The sequence below is a fragment of the Ambystoma mexicanum genome, chromosome 11, assembly GCF_040938575.1.
Source record: "Ambystoma mexicanum isolate Mex_15411 chromosome 11, UKY_AmexF1_1, whole genome shotgun sequence".
Classification (NCBI taxonomy): Eukaryota; Metazoa; Chordata; class Amphibia; order Caudata; family Ambystomatidae; genus Ambystoma; species Ambystoma mexicanum.
In genome coordinates this window covers 1372227335-1372246923 of record NC_090934.1, presented here as the reverse complement: position 1 = coordinate 1372246923, position 19589 = coordinate 1372227335, and the positions used below count along the sequence as shown (strand labels likewise).

At 43.6% G+C, this 19589-nt stretch overlaps 1 protein-coding gene across 2 annotated transcripts in view; it reads right to left on the bottom strand.

The window, feature by feature from the left end:
- Positions 1 to 19589, bottom strand: part of TRPM7 (transient receptor potential cation channel subfamily M member 7) — a 2599208-nt gene that overhangs the window by 457291 nt on the left and 2122328 nt on the right. The window lies entirely within an intron of this gene.

The window sequence follows — 19589 nt, the reverse complement described above, 5'->3', positions numbered from 1 at the left end:
TAAATTCCCTCTGTTACCTGTGATAGAGGCACAACCTCTATTGCTCCTTTTTCTAGTAGCAGTTCGACTTCTTGAAGAAGGATGGCGAGGTGCTCTGGTGATAGGCGTCTCCTCCTTGGGGTCTGAACGTAGGGGACCGACTGAATTCCATGCAGTAACCGCGGGCTATGGTTGACAATACCCAGCGGTCTGTTGTTATTGCCTCCCATGCTGGTAGAAAAGATGTTAACCGGCCCCCGACAAGCGATGCATGGGAGGAGACCCGAACCTTCGGGTCATTTGGTGTTGGTAGCCGGGGAGCCTCTAGGAGTGGGGCCCCGACCTCTTCCCTTGCCACGACGTTGTCCTCTTTGAGCGTATTGTCCGCTGGTTCCTTGAGTGGAGGACCAGTTGCCTGCCGAGGAGTACCATTGTTGCTGGCTTTGTCGTTGGCCACGAAAAAAGCGTCTGTTGCCGTAACCTCGCTTATTGGGAGGCCTTGAGATCTGGTCTAGAGTCTTTAGGGTATTGAAAATCTTCTTAGCTGTCTCCAGTGCGTCATCCACCGCCTTACCAGACAGGTTTGAGTCCTCAATTGGTTTGTTGATGAGTGACGCCTGGGTCTCTGGCTTAAAACCGGAGTTCCGGAGCCAGACATAACGCTTGAGAATTACCCCCTGAACTAAAGACTGGCCAGCCGTCTCTGCAGCATCTAGCGTGTTCTTAATGATGCTCTGTTTAACCAGAGTACCTTCTGTTACAGTGGCTAACAAACAAGTTTGTAAGGGCTCAGGGACTTCTTCGAGGTCTTGGCGTAACTTTCCCCATTGGCCATCAGCGTAGCATGCCAGTAAGGTATTGTTATTGGCAATTCTGGTGCAGAAAGCTGCCGAGGCTGTAATCCTCTTTCCCAGGGCGTAAAGCTTCTTTCCATCCTTGTATGGGGGTGCTTCGCTAGTAGATAGTGGAACCCCATGCCCTTTTCCTTGTGGTGGTTACTACCAAGGAATCAGGTATTGAGTGACCCTTAATGTATAATGGGTTCGAGGGTGAGGGACTAAAAAGTTTCTCAATTCCCGGGTTGACCCCTCTAACCAACGCAGGTGTTGATAAAAATGGAATAAGTCGTCTCTTGACTGAGGCAAGAAGGGGAATGGCCTGACTAGTAGGCGGTTTCTCCTTAATGATTTTCTCCACAAAGTCTGTTTCTGGAGTAATTTCTCCTGTATCAATTTCAAAATGTGCTGCTGCTTTACGGAGTAGCGAATTGAAAGTGGGTTGGTTGTCTATAGGTGACGGGTTTCTGACTGGTGTGGTTTGAGGAAAGGACAGATCCAGAACGTCAGGGTCTGTTGACGCTCCTGGAGACTGCCAAGGCTGTGAGCCACCTCCGTCTGGGTCTTCTTCGAAGCCCCCTTCACCCATGTCTGGGTATGCCTCAAAACCTTCTTCAGGGTTTTGTTGATCCTCAATATTTAGGAACTCTTCATCCTCCTGAAAGTGAGAGTCTTCTTCAGTGAGGTCATATGTATTAGCCTCCTCTTGAAGTGGGTCAAATAGTCTTGGGTATTTGGCCCTGGGGTGTTCCTGAAGTAACTCTCTTGATCTCTTGGGTGTTACCTGTTCAGGGGTGGACATAAACCTATCTAGTTTGTCCATACATGATTGAAATCTTTCTAAAGTCCACTGGGGTAACCCAGAACGGTCTGGAGGCGTAAAGGGAAGCTCTTCCGCCTGTAGCCGTCGAGATCTCCCACAGCGTGGAGGATATACTCCCTTCGCCCTCTGAGAAACCTTCTTGTGGGCTAGGTCTTTCTTCCTTACGAGGCGCATCGTCTGGCGTTTTGGTGTTAGCGCCCATATTTGTGGGTGGCCCAGTCGCTAGTCGCGGATGTGTTTGCGGGGAGGGCTTGCGACCCTTACGGTCGGCGGAGGCTGCCGGTAGGCCCGGCGTCTCCATTGGCGCTAGGGCTTTCTTCGGCTTAGACGAAGGAGTGCCGTGGGTTGTTTGTTTATCTTTATGTTTTTTATGTGCGTCAGCGTCGCCGGGGTGTACATACCCGGTAAGTAGGTCGTGAGCCAAACTTGTCGGGGACGGGTACAGACGCGGAGGAGCGGGGGTGCTCCTTAGAGAGGTCAACAACCTCCGATAAAGAGGTAGTGTTATCACTGTCCCCCTCACATTCATCGGCGGCAGGTGAGGAATCAGCTCTAGACATAGCGTAGGCTGCCCACCTCTTGAACCTGCAGTCCTTTAAAGTTTTTGGGCGAAGAAGTTTACAGGCCGCACAGCAGTCATCGGTGTGGTCGAGGGGTAAACAGCGGTTACACCGCTTATGCTTATCCTTCCACGTGAATTTGCCTTTGCAGCGCGGGCAAAATCTAAAAGGAGTCCTCTCCATAGCTGAGGATAAAGTGATAATGACCCCGAAGGAAAGGGGGGTGAAAGAGAAAGGCATTCTAGAAAGAAACAGAAGTGTCCCCACGACCCCCACTCTCCCTAATGTATAGGCCGGCGAGGCTGGGCCACGTGTTCGGCAGCGCCGAAGGATCACCTCTGTCGAAATCACCACCGTCGAAGATCTTGATCGGCGGTGAAACAGCTTAGCCGTCGAAGGAGGGTTAGGATTTATCGATAACTTTCAAAAAACGACCAAGGGTCGAATAAACGGTATTGGCAATTTGTCTCTAACGAGCTCCGCATTAAGGCGACCAGTATTCTGGGCGGGAAAAAAACAATCTGAGGGACCTCAACGCGTGAGGGATTTTGGGTACACTGCACGTCACTATAGGGATAGTATTACAGGCACGCCTATGTCGACGTCCCCTTTTCGACTATGAAAAACAAAATGCAATACTCTGCAGTGACCAGTGGATGTCGGACTATGCACAGCATGTGATTCTAAGCAGATTAACAAGCATCAGAATGTAGGTTACCAATTATGAGAAAGCACAAATTAACATCACATTCACAGTTGTGCATTACCGGCAAGACATTTGCATTCTAATAACAATCAGTGCGAGGAAATCGGCAACACGTTATTGTTTTTGTGAATGTGCATAAAACAGCACAGAATCCCAGGCCCACTTGACTCCTGTGATGATTTTTGCCCATTTACAAAAATAATTGAAGTAACACTGAGAGGACAGTGGACAATGATTTGTTAGCGTTCATAGAGCTCTCTGTGCTATTTACTCGAGTTGTAAAATGATCACCTCTGCACTCAGCTAAAATGAAGTCCGAAATGTGTTTTGTTCTTTAGGGAACAACAAGTTTGAATTCGCTAGGGGTTGAAAGTGAAGTAACATTTTTTGGAATGCTGTTCTTAACAATTTTAAATAGGTTTTCTTAAAAATATGTTTTGTATTGCAGTACTTCTGTAGACAACGGTCCACTTACCCTTCGGCTCTCTAGATATGCTCATCACTTATTCCACCAGTCATTTATTTGCTATGTTTAACAGGGGATGCCCCTAGTTATTATCCGCACAACACTGCCCCCACTTTCCACTCAACTTTTCCAACATTGTCAGTGAGCACAGTATGTCTACTTCATCCCTTCTCACAAATGTTTTCCTGCAGTTTTTTAAATGCATACAGCATTTTAATGTATTCTTGTGTTTTAGTTGAAACTTGATATTTACCTTGGTAGTTAAACTTTTATTTTCAAATTATTGGGCAGATATAAAATTTCCACCAAATAAAACGAAGATAAAAATACTTTGGAGAGAAGCCAGTTTTGGCAATGAAAAATTATTTAGCACTGCCACTGTATTACATCCGGATCTGTAATTGGAAGAGAATTTCAAAATACAGTATTTGTATGCAAATGCAGAACAAAAATGTGAATGAGTGCTAAAGAGTACTGTTGCTTAGTATTACAATCTGCACATATACATATTATGGTACAAAAATGCATAGAACCAAATTCAATGTAACTTTTAAATCAGTTAAGCTCTTTATTGGGACACATTATTTCCAACTGCATATCTCTACCTCCTACCGCCCTAGTCGGATAGTCCTCCTTTAACCAGCTAATGTTCTTCCCAATGTTCTCCTTACAAACAAATGTGATCATGCTGTGTGCCAGATTTTCTCCTTCCACCATCACTCCCCTCTATTTAGGTGTCCCAGATGAGCATTATACATTGAAAATATTCATCCAAGCCATTAGATCATTGGAACCCATTTCTGTGTCCGGATAGCCGTGGTGACTAATGCACTTCAACATATCTAACTTAAGTCAGAACCATTGTGATGAAAATAGGAGCACCATTTTCCATGGTATAGCTCTACAGATCTACAAGGAGGAGAAGGAAGTTTAAACTCTTCCATTTAAATCATTAACGTGAGTTGCTGTCCGAAAGAGCACAAACTAACTGCAAATTTAAGTTGAAGAGCAGATACTGTACACTGGTAAACATCCTCTAAAGCATGGGATACAGTGAGGCAATAGTCAGTGACAATTGTGTGAAAATAGTTTTAAGTAACAAGCAGGAAATATGTAGAACAGTAAGCAATCACCACTAGCTACCCACCTCAACCACACTAAATCTGTAGGGTAAACTACTCAACCTGAGGTCATTAATATCAATTTACATGTTCGACCAAGGGCACTATATCAAATAATCATATTTTTATGTTATCTCTCAAACAGTTAATATAAAAAAAATGTTAAAAAAAACAATACATGCGCAAGTTGTTGACCAATTGACACAAAAAAAGTGGAATCAAATCCACACTTTTAGCTGTTTTTCTCACAAGTGCAAATGTAAATCATATGCATTATTTTATTACGTGGTGTTAGTCACAGTGAATGAGACCATGTCAAGATATTAAAAAAACATGGGGTAACAGCATCTACAATCTAGTGTGTTTCTGGGACAAAGGGCAGCACTGTCGTAGTCTGAATTTCATTAGTGGTGTCCTAGGGCCCGTCTTTAGGACGCAGATGGTTTAGAGAAATGGTTGATTACACAGAATGCATGGTACCTATGAATCAGTGTTGAGACCTAGGGACAAATAAAATAAACTGAGTTTGAGACAGTCTCTTAAAAAGGACCTTGTTGGTAGTCACATGAACATTGTAAATGGAAGAGAAGGAGCCCTACTAACCTATATCAATTTCTTTTAAGGTGTGGAGGGCAAGATGATTCCAATTATCAGTGCAACCTAATAATGGGTTCGGACATCTGGGTTAATCCGCAACTGTGAACAAATGCATATAGGTGGTCAATGGTTCTATATCTATGAGCACATTGTTACCAGTTTTTGCATGTATATCAATGGGTAAATAAATAAATTAGTACCGTCTTTGATTGATGCGAGCAGTGACGGGACTTCAAGTAGCAAGTGTGGAAGGTAAGTACTCCCCGAAACAGCGGGCTGGGGACTGCGTGTTCCATAATGCACAGTCAGATCCTATGCAAAACAAAAGAAAAGGATGTGTTGGAACTGAGCACCATACTTGCTGGTGCTGTATATACCCATATACATCTAAGTTATCTACAAATCAAGTACTCACTGCAATCCAAATATGCTAAGTAAAGACGTGATCCGACTGCAGGAAACCTCACACGTAACATATGAGCGCGGGTGCTCCAGTCAGTGATTTCAACCTGTGGTATCAGAAGTGATAGCGCCAATTAGTAAATTGCGCCTGCATACCTAACAGTTTACAGTAGTGAAGGTAAAGAGATGGAAAAACTCCCTGGCAATGCGGGTTTACCTCCAAGCACCGTGATTCAAACCTGTGTTAGAAGCGAAAACGGATGACGGACTGTACCCGTCTTAGATATCTAATTGATGCCGTCACTGCCTCTCTGCTTGAGGTTTACTAAACAGCGAGGACGGGATCGGTACTCTGTTGTAAAGCTCCTTTCCAAGGCGAAACCGATGCGCCATCTTAGAGTGAGAGCCAGATGTAATGGGATATGAATCAAGCATGTGATCCAAGCAGCAACAATGGTTGCGCATTACTTATGAAGTTCCGGAAATGAAAATATGAGTGCAGACACTTCCTTCCTCTGTGTTTATGGTTCGCTTCACGGGCGAAAACAGCAGTGGTGTAATGCTATACACTAAATAGCACAGGAAGACCCACTGCGCCATCTTAGGGTGTATATCATACTGAGAGTTTTATATCACAATAAAGTGGAAATGATCCAGGCAGCAGCGAAAGTTATGCATTCAATATCCATCAGGGATACATGTGTGTCAAAAAAGCAGGAAGTATGTAACTCCATTTGGATAGTAGACATGATACCTATAGAGTAACTCCATGAGATGAAGCACAGATGGGACCCAACCAGTGTGATGCAAGATAGTGTGGCAACAGGGACTTGTCCCTTAAAAAATTGGAGCAGAAATGGATCTATGATCTTAAAACTGCCCAAACCGGATTAAACATAGTGGTTGAATGGAACCTATTTGTCCATTAATACCGGGTTCTCCCTTTTTTGTGATCATTATATTAATAATAAAAACCACTAGGTCTTGTAGGTGGGTTCTGTGCCCCCTTCCATCTGGCAATAAACTCTTTTGACTATCTTGTATCACACTGGTTGGGTCCCCTCTGTGCTTCATCCCATGGAGTTACTTTGTAGGTATCATGTTTACTATCCAAATGGAGTTACATACTTCCTGCTTTTGTTGACACACATGTATCCATGATGGATATTGAATGCACAACTTTCACTGCTGCTTGGATCACTTCCACTTTATTTGTGATATAAAACTCTCAGTATGATCTACACCCTAAGATGGCGCACTGGGTCTTCCTGTGCTATTTAGTGTATAGCATTACACCACTGCTGTTTTCATCGTGAAGCGTACCATAAACACAGAGGAAGGAAGTCTGCACTCATTTTCATTTCCAGAACTTCATAAGTAATGCGCAACCATTGTTGCTGCTTGGATCACATGCTTGATGCATACCCCATTACATCTGGCTCTCACTCTAAGATGGCGCATCGGTTTCGCCTTGGAAAGGTGCTTTACAACAGAGTACCGGTCCCATCCTCGCTGTTTAGTAAACCTCAAGCAGAGAGGCATTGACGGCATCAATTAGATATCTAAGACGGGTACAGTCCGTCATCCGTTTTGCATGTCTCGCTTCTAACACGGGATTGAATCACGGTGCCTGGAGGTAAGCCGGCATTGCCGGGGAGTTTTTCCACCTCTTTACCTTCACTACTGTAAACCGTTCGGTACGTAGGCTAAATTTCTAATTGGCGCTATCACTTCTGATACCACAGGTTGAAAACACAGACTGCAGCACCCATGCTCATATGTTACGTGTGAGGTTTCCTGCTGTCAGATCACGTCTTTACTTACCATATTTGGATTGCAGTGAGTACTTAATTTGTAGATAACCTAGATGTATATGGGTATATACAGCACCAGCAAGTATGGTGCTCAGTTCCAACACATCCTTTTCTTGTGTTTTGCATAGGATCTGACTGTGCATTGTGGGACACGCAGTCCCCAGCCCGCTGTTTCGGGGAGTACTTACCTTCCACACTTGCTACTTGAAGTCCCGTCATTGCTCGCATCAATCAAAGACAGTACTAATTTATTTATTTACCCATTGATATACACGCAAAAAGTGGTAACAATGTGCTCATAGATATAGAACCATTGACCACCTATATGCATTTGTTCACAGTTGCGGATTAACCCAGATGTCCGAACCCATTATTGGATTCCACTAATAATTGGAATCATCATGCCCTCCACACCTTAAAAGAAACTGATATAAGGTTAGTAGGACGCCTACTCTTCTATTTACAATGTTCATGTGACTACCAACAAGGTCCTTTTTAAAAGAATATCTCAAACTCAGTTTATTTTATTTGTCCCTAGGTCTCAACACTGATGCATAGGTACCATGCATTCTGTGTAATCAACCATTTCTCTAACCCATCTGCATCGTGAAGACAGGCCCTGGGACATCACTAATGAAATTCAGATTATGACAGTGCTGCCTCTTGTCGCAGAAACACACTAGATTGTAGACGCTGTTACCCCATGTTTTTTTAATATCTTGACATGGTCTCATTCACTGTTACTAACACCACGTAATAAAATAATGTATACAATTTACATTTGCAATTGTGAGAAAAACAGATTTGATTCAACTTTTTGTGTCAATTGGTCAACAACTTGCGCATGTATTGGTTTTTTTTACATGTTTTTTATATTAACTGTTTGAGAGATATAAAATTAAAATATGATTGTTTGATATAATGCCCTTGGTCGAACATGTAACTTGATGATACTAATTACCTCAGGTTGAGTAGTTTACCCTACAGCTTTAGTGTGGTTGAGGTGGGTAGCTAGTGGTGATTGCTTGCTGTTTTAGATGTTTACTCTTCTCACACCACAGCCCCCTTTACAAAAAACCGAGGAATCTTTTTGCTCAAATCACTTTTCTACTCACAGGCAGGAAATATACAATCAATAACAGTTAGCCTATTGTGCGCCCTGATGCCTGTGGGCTATGGCGCGTTAGAAATAAGTACATTATTAAACAAATACTGCCAGTGATAAATCATTGCTCACCTGAAATGACAGCACTGACAATATTGAAATTACAGATCACCAATGGTGGCAAATACTGGCATTAGTAAAATACACCACCGGTACCATGCATTTGAGTGATTTTTGAGTTAAATACCATTGATTAATGAAAGTTTACCACCAGCTGTAAAAACCATACTGTCAGCTAAACATAACAATTTCAGAGACAGTGACAGCAGGCCAAGGACTCACCAATCCTACATTATTACCTCAAGGTTTTGGAGACCCATCGGCCATTCAAAGCACATGCAGTTGTGGCAAAGTCGTAGAACTCCCCATTCTTTTATGAGAAGTGAGTGAGCCGCAAGGGTCTGGTTAAATCACCTCCCGATTTGCTTCCCAGAGGGTGGAAGGAGTGGGATCCAGGAGGCTCACCAACCCCACCAAACTGTGGCAACAATTCATCAGGGATGTTCAAAAGGGGTGTCAAAACCTCGGTCTTTCAAATAGGACCATCAGGCAAACAGAGTGCCTGTTAGGCCAGTAAACTGTTAAGTCACAAACACACCATGTTTAAGGATTTCTCAAATAACCTATCCCCGAACGTATCTGCTGTATAGAGAGAGGAAACAGAGCGACCATGAGTCAAGCAGTCGAACAGAGACAACACAGTTGACCCTGTGTCAGTCTCTGGAGGAAGTGAAACTACGCATGATAAAGAGCTGCTGCAAAAGAGAATCCAAGTTGACGCTGATACCAGAGGTGAGCTAAATCCAATAATAAACCAATGCAAAGAGGATTATTATTGCCAATTTAAAGAACTGTTATGGGAAACTGAATGAACGAAGAGCCTAACTCAAGACCCAGACACAAAACCCGAGTAATCCGAGCCAATGACATTGGTCTGCACAATTAAGGCAAACATGTATGTCCTATACAAGAGCCGGGCTGAGCCGAGTAGGAGAGCGGACTGTGAGCATAAGATGTGTTCCTTGCGGCTTCTTGCCGAAGCAGGGAGAAACAGCCACTGGTACAAGGAGGCAACTTTACTGGAGAAAGTACTGGCAACCAGGACACTGACAAGAGTGCGAAGGCGAACAAAGGTCTAGGTATGATCTGAACATTGAATGCTGAGAAAGCATGTCATGAAGAGAGATAACCAAGTGAATGCTAAAAACCATTCTATGGAGAGACCTAACCAAGTAAAAGAGGAGGACCAAGTTCATGGGGAGACCCGAGTCAGTGACATCTTGAGGACTGGGAAATACCTTTGTTGAATGCTAAGGACTAGGAGAGAGCTATCTGGTAAAGTGACGTGCCAAAGGTTGTCGATAAACCCCATACTGCAGAGAGGAATGCCATCACATATATAAGGTGGAAGACAACAAGGCTGAGGTGAAGCCAAAGAGAAGTCTGGTAGGCCAGAGCCCTGGGAATGGCAGAGAGAGAGATTAAAAACAGGAAGACCAAAGGAGAGTCCAGACTGAGTAAGCATTGGAATAGCCTTCCCATGAGAAACATATTTTGTGTTTTGGTGATTTCTTGTGCTGGCCACGATTTGGAAAATGTGTAGTATAGATTGGGTATTACCCTATAGGCTAATGGCTCATTAAGCATAGTTTGGACACTGTGCTTTAGAGGAAGAACACTGATGGTGTTGGACACCAGAGAAATACCCAACTTTATATGCTCACCCATCCCTGACACGGATATTAGGAAACATCCTTAGTATTGTTAGAGATTTTTCTAGCGCCTACTGGCATTTTGCCACATTGGTCCTTGCTTGATGTGATGAATCCTACAGATCCCTCACTAAAGCCCTGTCTAAAGTCTCCTCCCAGGTGGCCAGTTAAAGGCAGAAGCTTCCTGATCCTGACCTTGGGGCTGGTATACTGCGGGAGGATCACCTGGGAGGAGACAAGGCCTGGGGAGGTGAAGAGATCCTGTGGGATGAGACATGGTATTTGTCCTTGAAAGGGAAAAACCTTTCAAAAGTGCCAAAACATGTAATGGCCTTGTTGGTATGATGTATCTGAACCACATAGTAAGCCTGAGGATGTGGGCAAAGCTGGAGTAAAATATTTAAAAATCCCAAGGAAGCAAAAACCATTTGAGATCTCTAAAGCTAAACATCCCCCTTACTCCAAAAAATACAGTGAATGCAATCTGTAAATGTTGGCTTAAACAACCTGCCTTCCTCTTTACAAGTGAATTCTTGTGATTTGTCCTTATATGCCTTTAAGGAAAATAAGGTTACCTTTAAAACTAGGAAGTTGATAAGAAAACCCTATTTTGTTGATTTAGACTAATCCCAGATGTATTGGGATGAGGAAGATGGCTGAAGAGCAATGTTGCCGTAGAAGCAGCTCATTAAGCCTAATCACTCACACCTGAGGGAGGTAGAGGGGCCTAAAAGGCCCACTCAGGTTCAGACCCTTAGATGGAGAAGGAGATGGAGAGGGAGCTGTGGCTGGAGTGCTTGCAGCAGTTATCATAGCCGCAAGCAGAGAGCACAGTGTTAGCAATCCAGGCAGAAGTCGGAAAAACGAAGGGACGCCGGGACCTTGTTCAAGCAGATTTCAAAAGCCTGTCAGGAGAGGGTCCCATTTCCAAAGTAGTTTCACAGCAGAATGCGTGAAGGAAGACTGCCTTTTCCCATGTGAACCTAATTGCAGAGATTGGGCAGCAGGAAGCGTGCCTAAGACCGTGGCTAGAAGGTGTAATGGAGCCGAGTGTCTCAGGAGCGAGGGGAGCTCCTTAATTGTGTTGCCAGAACGAAGATACCTTCAACGAGGAAGGGTGTGGGTCCAAAAAGAAGCCAGAACCTGTAGAAGCCCTGCAGCACGTGAAGGAAAGAATACAGAAGCAGTGTTACCGGGCATTCTGATCCCTTGCACAAGCCACAGAAACACCTTTTGCTGTATAGACACATAATAAATACCCAATAAATAAATAATTAAAATTGTGGTAACGGTATCCTCATAGAATCACTCGCGTATGAGTAAAAGCGATGTGAAACTGACCGCTGATTGTCAAACAATGAAGAACTTGAGAAGTAGTACTTGTGCATAAGTGAACATTATTTCTTTTACTTGCGCAAGAGAGAAACGCTGTGAAACCTCCTAATTGAATATTAAACTTGCTGAAAGCACATGAAGGAGTGGTCGCGTGTGCTTAATACTGATTCTGTGATGAAGGGAATCTCTGAATCAAATATAAAGCAGTTGACAACAATGTAACAGTAAAGTTAAGTAAGAGCATTGACATTACAAGTTAAAGAGAGCATGCATTGCCTAAGCCTATAGCTAAACAAGTGTTAGCCTGGCCAGGAGCGAAATACGCCTTTCGCAAAGCCCAAGTGTGGTACAACATCCCATAAATCCAAAAGACTACCAGTGTTGCCCAAGCCAAGAGTGTGCAATCATTGCCTACAGCCAAAAGAGACTAACAACAAGGTTTATGCATAAACTACCTTGTTTGGCAGTTGGCTTGGCAGTTGGCAGCATGCAAATAGAGAAAGGCAAGGTTGGGGAAAGGGAAGTTGGTGGCTTGTAAATGTTCTCTCAAAGCTGACACAACTTACATTGCCAAAGCCCTTAGGAGAAAGAAAGAATTACATCCTAAGGGTAATTTGGGGTTGTTGTTGTTGCAGACAGACAAGAGTGGAAAAGAGGCTGCCCTTCTGGGAAGTGAAAGGCCAGAAAACGAGTGCCTTGCTTACTTGAAGGTGTTGAGGTACACTAAAGTGAATCATGTCTGGTATACAAAATTGTTCTAAGTCACAAAGATACAAAGTACTGAAGCAAGTCGTGGTGGTGCTTTTGGTTGTCAGTAGATGTGAACCTGGAGAAGCACAGCTGAATGAGGAACACTATACAGCAGGTGAGGGGACCCGCAAGTTAACCTGATATAAAAACGGTTCAGGTGCAAGTAGAAGTGCTGTGAAGTTATCCTGACAAAGATATAAACTGTGATTTCAAATTCTACTCAGAAAGACTGCATAAGTGTTAATCAGAAGTTGTGTCAATTTGAGTTTAACAAAGAACTGTATTTCCTCTTTAACATTTATCATCTATGGCACAGCATCTCGGTCTGAAATAACATTGATGCTCTTTGATGAATTGTAATTAATTGTTCAAAGAAGCAGACGAGATTTTCTGTTTGAACTTTTGTTAACAGAACTTTCTTTTGACACTGAAGAAGGAGCCACAAACTGAACTAAGACTTTATTGCAAACCCGGATTTCCTAGTTTCTTTTTGTTGAACATTGGAACTGAATTTGAATTGAAACCTGGGGAAGGTGAGTTAATCGAGGTCACCAAGAAAGACTGTGAATATATTGAAAATAACATTGTTGAGGTTTATTGTGAATTGCCATATATTCCTTTCTGTATTTTATGTTTATGTGTGAAGGTCAGATATCCTACATTTGAGTGTTTTCCTTAGTTTTTAAAGGCAGGGAAATCATCGTCGGAGTAGCTATAGTGAGGCATTTAATGGAACTTACCATTTTTAAAAAATGGCAACTTTTGAGAAATCATCCAAAAGTTGTTCCCCTCACATTTCTGATCCCTCACATTGACCTCCCCACATATTGGAAGCAATGTTTAGTTTGTACTTTGTGTAGAGTCAGCTTATTTTAAGTGATAATTACAACCAATGTTCCCTCTAAGCTCTGTGCATGTGTGCTTGCCCAGCTTTCTTTCAGGTGCCTCTCAGAAGAATTTCAGCAGCGCACACAGACAATTCCAACCTATTCAAAAACATGTAATAAGGGACAATCCACAGCAGGTATCCAATATGTGCTTTTTTCCCTAAATAAAGTTAAATTATACTAACTAGTCTTGATAGTTTAGTCTAGCCTACATTGAACCACTATGCAAGTTTGACCTTAAAAAACCCAAAAATAGAGTACACAAGAGTTTAAAACTAATAAGAAAAAGCGGCTCCATGCACAGAAGATAAAACTAAGATATAATTGCACACATTAACCAAATTATCTCTCTCCACCCAGAACTCCTATACTTTACTCATCCACACTTATATTTTATGACTCGAACATCCGTCCCAGGCCACATTCAGATATTACCAAATAACCTTGACTCTGCCCACTTTGGCTCTGCAAAAGGCCACAAGACGTGTACCTATATCCACTTGTTTTAGTGTTATAATATGAATGATGTTCAAGCTCAAGAATGTTTTACTCATTGTGCCGTAACAAAGCGTCACCCAGACTATGCAACCCAACTGTCAGATCAAATATTAGAAACTGACTGTTAGTCAGTAGGCTCTTGCATGTGTAACATCATCCCATGCTGCCTCTTCTTTGTACATAAGTCACAAAAACACTTTGTTGTGGCCCCCTTAAAGGCATGGTCTAGTAAAAATTTTTATTGTCCCTACGGGTCGGCCATGTTTTTTTAAGCCTAAGTGGCTCGATTTTAGAAAACTTTCCTATGGACCTTACCCGAGTTTTCGTCCATTAAACGCACGCGAAAACAGGCACCAGGGAGCCGCCATTTTGTGATAATCCTATCACTTGCCGCATCGCCCTGGCTGACCTGCTTCTGCGGCACTAAATCAATTCCCCCGCCCCTGAGCCTGACATTATCAAAACATTCATATTCCCTGCCTGTCTCCGTGACGTTACTGTGCTGCGTAGGCAAACGCGCCCAGTCGTCTTCTACGCGACTCCACACAGAACCCGGAAACCAACACAGACCATCTCACAACACAGCGCACCACAATTCGGAATATGAAACTGTACTTTAAAATCAAACAGCAACACGGTACATTTGGTAAAGTACATTTATTTGACATTAAATATTTAGAGAATATTCAGCAATTGCCATATGAACTCCGAAAGCCATTTATTTTCTTTTATCTGTATCCGCAATGGTACACAGGGTGTTGCTTTTCGTTAAAAGAAGCACTTTGGAAGCACGGTGAACCGCAATGCTGTTCCATCAACTAGGCACTAGTCCATCGTAAAGGTTGATATGTTGCTTCTAGCCACTAGTACAGCGTAAGGGCATGTGGGCCCTTGGCGATCGTCCCATAAAATTGTCAGTTTGCTCCAGTTGTTCACACGAAGCTGCAGGTGTCTCACGAAAAATCCGTCTGCCGGTGTCTCAAACCGATGACAGTAGCAGAAGGGGAGCAAAAACCTGTTATGAAAAAAAATTTAATATTACTCATTTTATTTATTTTACGGCCGATCAGAAACTATTTGCTTGCAAGGATAGTTCAATGGAGTATGTTCGGCTCTAAAATCAATGCGAAAAGTAACGAAATAAATCGAGGCCAACACACAATGATAAACGACAGTTAGTCTACATGCGTGTGGAACGATACGATATATGATATGGCATTTGTAACGCGCCTATACACAAGTGTTTCAAGGCGCGACGAGGCAGGGGGGGAACAAGGGCAGACAGACAACGATCCTACTAGGCCAGGTGTCTTTCAGATCGCGCATGGGGAAGGCGGTAGGGGGTTAAAAGTGCTGTACATGGTTAGTCGAATACAAGATAAATAATAGGGCCAGCTGGTGGCAAGTGCAAGGTAAATGCCGGGAGAAGGGGCTGAAGGATACAGAGACAGTCCCGTAGTGCAGGGAAAAGTGGCTGTGCCAAGGACCGAGATCGGTGACACCAGTGGACCTGCATGCCCAAGTGCCCACTACGAACACGTTTTCCTTGCTTTTCCCTAGCTCTTCATTCATTCATTTATTCATTCATCCATTCATTAATTCTTCATTCCGGCATAAAAGCGTCTAAAGATTTACTCACATTATATTTGAAATTTCAATTGTGTCTCTTCGTAATGCAGTCTGTAAAACGGACCGTGCTCTTGACAACGATTTTTCGTATACTGAACTAAAATGGAACTCGGTCTAGTTTCTGAATTTTCTGGCTTATCGTCTCTTACGTTATTGCGCACCCCCTTCAAATGTAGTTCTCTCGGCATGGTCCCTGTCTCAAGGTCAAAAAACAATAGACCCTTATACTTCCAGTGTGACTTGTGGGCCTCTTCTGGGCGCGAGCTGAAAATCAAAGCCGCTGTCCTTCGCATTCTTTATTTGCAACATCACGTAGTAAAGGCCTCTGTGAGAACTTGAAGTTTAGAATCCCTCTATGTAGTGCGCTGTTAGGACACTCACCCGGGAACAGGGACGTCCGTATCCTCGCGGGCGAGGAGATGCCTGGCGGCTGTACCCGCGGTATCGTCTTGGCCGAAGATGCATTCTTCAGGGTCCTCGCTTACTTGGGGTGCGTGCCAGCTCCGGGCGAGTCGGGGTGCATGCGTTCATACGCGGAAACGGCAGGGAACGGGCTTGTGATTCAAGCCTCGTTTCCATGAATGCCTTGACTCCGCGCATGCGCCGACTCGGATTGCGGGTCAAGCCTCGTTTCCATGCCGAGTCTCTATAAAGAGCTTCCTGGTCTTGTACTCGCCGCGTCTCAACGCGGTTTGGTCATGACCTCCCGCTCGCCTCTGGAATACTTTGTCCTTTCTTGGTGACTCTGATTACCTTCCTTTGTTCCCTTCCTGTTGGCCCTGCCCTGCCCTGTCCTGTCCTATTGGTCTGGTTCCTCTGGTTGGGGGTCTGGCTTCCCTGGGTTGGGCTTACTCTGGTCCTGGTCCGGGGCTCCTCTTGTCCCTTTCTTGCCGCCATAACCCTCTCCTGCCTGCCCTCCTTTCCTTGCCCGAATTAATTCTCTGCCTTGTGCTTGGGTGCCAGTGCCTCTACGGTGCCTCTACTCTGCCTTCTCTGCTGCCTGCAGTTGCTGCCATTGCTACCGTCTCGGCTGCCTTCTTCCACCATCTTCGAGAGGGTCTTCTGAAGAACCAACAAGCAACGCACTCAAGCTTTCTGTAAACATCTACCGACCTTCCCTGTCAGTGCTTGCACTGTTCTGGCGCCACGTAAATACAGGGAAGTGTCCATCCGTGGCGTCAGGAATCGGACCCATTTCCAATCCTGTAAATCAGGACGGGACCTGGGCTGGTTCTTGGCGTTACCCTGTAATCTTTCGTTCTACAATCAACGTCCTGGCGACCCCGGCATGCAAGCCTTCAGGAAATACAGGTACGCAGCGTCCACGGGACGCACATCTTGACATGCCCCTCAATGTGCAAATGCGAACTGGCTTCTCTACCAAATGCCACGGCCCGCTTAGCGCGTTCTAACTAGGCCCCCAATTTTGTCCCCGTTGTCTGCGAGCTTTGCAGCCCCAAAAAATCATAACTATGGAGACATTTAATTTTTGGCGGAAGGTCAGGGAAAGTATAAAGTACCACAAGAGTTGAGTTAAAAGTGAGATTTATTGTTTGTTTTATTATTTGCAATACGCAAGCCTCTCCTCCGTTAACAGTGCGCAGCATTTACATTTACATGAAATGAGACATGAGAAAAATATATACATACACATATATGAGGTGAATAGAGAGAATTCAAAGATGACACCCAGCTTGTTCACCACCCATGATGGTGAAGGTAGGGGTTAGGGTTACAGGTACACTGTACAACAACATTTATTTACAAAAAGACAATCGTATTGCAATTATTTAAACCGGGATTTGTACTTCACAACCAGCTGTGCTTCGGGTGGACATGGCACAGTTGCAATGTTCGGTGGCAATGGATCACTGCTCTGCACAGAAACGTCCAAAATTCCATATCTGTGCTTCTCTAACACAGCAACAATAAGGCCTTTCACAAAGTCCAACTGCATTTCATCATAGACTGGTTTGATCAGCCATTGCTTACTTCGATTTGAAAACACCTTAGTGTAGCGAGGCATCCTTACTTTACCCCTAGTCCTAGATTGTTCACGTCCGACATTGCTGTTATGTGCCAAGACCGCTAGTAGAGTGCGATGTTTCATGCCCCGAAAGCTAAAATGCAAGCGCTTTGGCCTGTACTTTAGGCACATATTGTGGAACACCTCCAAATCTCCTGTGTGACAGAATTGTGTCAGTCCTCTCAAATCTCGTGATAGAGTTTTGTCGAAAACAATCTTCTCAATGGCTTTGTGTGTCGGTGAAGATGGAATCAACCACTTCTTCTTCCGTGCCTCGTCTGGGGACAAAGGGCCATGTTCACATTGGTGGAATTGTTGATTTTCTGTCCAGCGGTAAACGTTGGTACAGTTGTGCATCAGTGACCGCCATTTTTAAAGTATTATTTCCACTGACCCTTCACAAGTTTTTGAGCTCCACCAAAGATGGTTGGTGATAGAATGGGACCACTGCAAAATACTTTCAAAACCTTTTTTTTTTCCTGCAGCCGAGATTTTCTTACTGATTGATTTAGCAAGATGCCATACGTCAAATTGATGATTAATATGCGGGAACTGTTCTCTCATTGTCTTGGCAATTGAAATGTGTCTGTCCGTGGCTATGAGGTCGATGTGCATTCCCCTTGATTGTAGATATTCCACTGATTTTATAAATCCTAGTTTCTCCATGGCCACTGAGGATGAACATTGTGTTACCTGCACGACCACCAAACTCACAATTTTCTTACTATCCATGTCCTGAAAGTGGTAGGTGCAGTACTTGGCAGAAAATCCAGGGCTGTTGCACTGTCCATCGCCGGCTAGCCTGAAACGTTTCCCTTCGAATGTACTTACTAGAGACAATTGTTCAATTTTCCAAGCATCACTAATGGCCGGAAACAGATAATCACGTTGGTATATGTAGTACAGCGATTTAGAAATGAAATGGAGTCCCACAAACTGAAAGAAAGCCTCTAACTTTCTAAAACTGGAGCCACTAAAAAGTGATGCAGATGCACACAGTAGATTGCCTGCTGGCATTTTCCCCAGCATCGTTTGTGCAGACCATGAGAACCTATGATTTAATCTGCAGGCGGCATTTATTTTGACGTTACTGCCTTTTATTTGACGAGTCACATTAATCAATGGCTTCCCACATACTTTGCCTCTAACGGAATGCACACATTTCAGCATACTTATAATTTCCATCAAACAACTGTCGAATACAATGTATTTGCTCTCTTTCATTAGACTGTCATCCTGCGTCAACGTTGTTTCGGCCTGTGACGTTGCAGAGATTTCAACACATTGGAAAGTAGTATCGCTGATATCAAGTTCTGATGCGTCTATGGATGCTGCGGCTGGTTCATTCTCTGTCATTTCGACATCTATTAGTTCAACATTGATGGGAGAACAACAATGTCGACATGTTTTTGGGTGGCAAATTTTTGGCGGTGTAGATTGTGTGAATTGATCTACAACTACTTCAGAGCTATTTTCAATACATTCAATATCATCTTCTTGTGGTGGTGCGGTTGCACTGTAGCAATGGTCCAATGCAACTTTGCTGTATTCTCCGAACACAGTTAATTCATGTTCTGGCCATTGGACATGAGCATCTCGAGCCTGAACACGCCTCGCCTCAATTAATAGTTCGTCCATAGTGTACATGGTCTGGCAAGCAACATCTCTCATTCGCTTCACTGTCTGTGTATGTATAGTTCTGAAACCCACGGGTAACTAGAGGAGAGATTGTAAAAGGGATGTTCAGTTTAAACACAAGAGAAAGTGTAGTCCAATTGACTGGAAAAAAACATAAAATAGTCCCAAGCACAAACATTTTTTTAAAGTTATGAACTGTTTGTAACTAACCTTTTTTGTTTTTTTTTCTTTGCAACTTTTTGACTCGACCTTCAACATCGGCACGCTGTAGCTCCGATTCGTTTCCGCATGTCCTCCCTTCCTCTTGCGCTGCAACGACTATATTTTCTGTATCCGCATAGACAGCACGGAATGAGGCTCCATCGTCTCCCTGAAACATAGTACTTTCATTACTATGTATCAAAATATTGTTAGCATAAAACACACGTGAGGACGAACACACAGGTACATCTCAATAGCCAAACACGATTTAAACATTGTGTGCAACTATCAAACGACAAGTATTCGACCAGTGATGATCTATTTCGATGGAGCCGTCAGTATCCATACCTCTGGCTCTGCATGGACTCCCACGAATGATTGTATTGAAGAGGAGGCATCAGCATCTCCCTGAAACACAGTACTTGCATTAGTATGGTTTTCAAT